The sequence below is a fragment of the Hibiscus syriacus genome, unplaced genomic scaffold (assembly GCF_006381635.1).
Source record: "Hibiscus syriacus cultivar Baekdansim isolate YM2019G1 unplaced genomic scaffold, ASM638163v2 tig00111027_pilon, whole genome shotgun sequence".
NCBI classification, from domain to species: Eukaryota; Viridiplantae; Streptophyta; class Magnoliopsida; order Malvales; family Malvaceae; genus Hibiscus; species Hibiscus syriacus.
The window spans coordinates 1,287,803-1,290,055 of record NW_024062960.1 but is presented as its reverse complement, the minus strand read 5'-3'; the positions used below and the strand labels follow the sequence as shown (position 1 = coordinate 1,290,055).

At 34.6% G+C, this 2,253-nt stretch overlaps 1 pseudogene; it reads left to right on the top strand.

The window, feature by feature from the left end:
* The first annotated feature begins 277 nt into the window (after nucleotides 1-277).
* On the top strand, nucleotides 278-1,114 carry LOC120151000 (annotated as a pseudogene).
* The last annotated feature ends 1,139 nt before the right edge of the window (nucleotides 1,115-2,253 follow it).

Below are 2,253 nucleotides of genomic sequence, written 5' to 3'. Positions count from 1 at the left end.
TCAAAGACATGGATGTATTTTACCCTAAAAGTATTCCTAAGTTTTTTATATTAAATTATAAACTTTGAAACATTGTTGAGTAATATGAAATTCGGCAAAGTTTTAGGCTTCATTGGGCACCTAAAACATTACATGCCACTTGAGTGTTCTTGATCAGCTGTCACACTCCCAACATGGTGGCTAAATATTGAACAGAATTCGCCTTTCAATCCTATTTTAAAATGTTTTTCTACCCCCTAAATATTTTCATTCTTCACACTCTCATCTCCATCTAACCATGGAAAGGGAACCTCTGTCTAGAAAAATCTTCACCATATGCAAGACTTTGGTACGAAAACTTGTCTTCCGAGTTCTCCGAATCGGTCCTATGCCCTCTCACATCGCCGTGATTATGGACGGAAACCGGAGATACGCTAAAAGGAACCACTTAAACGAAGGAGCCGGCCACGACGCGGGTGCTATGGCTCTCTTCTATTTGATCACTTATTGCTACGAACTCGGCATAAAATACATCACTGCATATGCTTTTAGCACCGATAATTTCAGAAGAAAGCCGTAAGAAGTCGGGAAAATAATGTCGTTGTTGCGGGAAAGTATCGCGCTACTAACCAAGATAACGAAGCATCAACCGGTGAGAGTTCACTTCGCGGGAAACCTCGAGCTCTTGAGCGCGGAACTTAGGGACGGAGCTCGTAAACTCATGGAAGCGACGGCAGAGTATTCCAAAATCGTGGTCACGATTTGCGTGTGCTATTGTTGCTCGGACGAGATCCTTCATTCCGTTGAACAATCTTGCCTAGAAAAATACTATAAGCGTAGCAACATAAGAGAGAGTCATGTTGACAACAACGACGAGAACGGCGAGAGGGATGTAATAAAGTTGGTTGATATCGAAAAGCATATGTATATGGTCGTTACACCGGACCCCGACATCTTAATACGAACCGCACACGAGCACCGGCTAAGCAATTTCCTTCAATGGCAGACGAGTTACTGTCAGTTGGCTTCATTGCCCATAGATTTTCCGGAATTGAATTCATGGCAATTGACGTGGGTGATATTGGATTTTCAGCGAAACTATAAGTATTTAACCAGAAAAAAATTGCAGCGGTAGACCTTGCAACACATACCATAAACATAAACATATTTCTATTATTCACATAACCCTACTTCTTTCTTTGTATTAGTGACATAATTATGCCTTGTCTTTAAAATTTTCGTTTTACATAAAAATATAGTATGTTGTCTTCGAAATAATAGAATGTTCGAGCACAATTTTGTCGATTTTCTTCTGGGTCCTAGAATCACCTTCAAGCACCACATTTCGATGTCCCAAGTCTATAGCCAGTTGATTGTAATACTTTATGTTATAAAAATTCTGTGATTACTCCATTTTTTACCCAACATAAATGTAGATGAATTGGCGTATGCACATCAAATCACTTTTCATTTTTTGCTGGAAAAAATAGATAACATTCTGATTTCCTGCATGATTTTATTATAGGTACGAGGAGCACCCTATGTTACATAGTACGCGTTAATTGATTTGTTGACGGAATTACAGAATCGTGCACGAAACCAGTGATCTAAATCAATGCTTGATGTTCATTTCTTCCAATCATGAATGAAACGAATGTTGTTTAAGTCGATACAATACAATACCTCTTCAGGGAAAGATCAGGTTTTTGTTTTTTTGTTATACCTCAATTATTTGATCAGATACAATACAATTAAAAGTTTTTTTTACTCGGTAATATATTTATTAGTTCCTCGTTAAAAACTTCTCTAATAATTAATTATTTAATTTTGTTAATTATATCATTTAAATATTTAAATGATGTCAATCAAGAGACTTACCGTTTATATTTGATGAAAGAGCCGACGTGATAGTTAACAAAATTAATATAATTATATATTTAGTCTTTATTACTTACATATTTTTATTAATTTTACCTTAATTTTAATTTAATCTAAGTGGTTAGGGGCTTAGGGCACTCCCCTTCTCAAATCCATAGACATGGATAAAAGTACACAAAAATTAGAATGGACTCTTGTTTCTCGCAAAATCGTTCGTCTAATAATATTTTAACTCTTTATCGATTTAAATTTAAGTAAAATTAGACTTTTACACACTTTAATTTTTAAATTAAATTCTTAATAAATTTTTATAGTTTTAAATTTAAATAATAATATTTGATATAATTCATCCCTGAGAGTAAAATATTTTAAATTCTATGCAAAATCATATAAGTA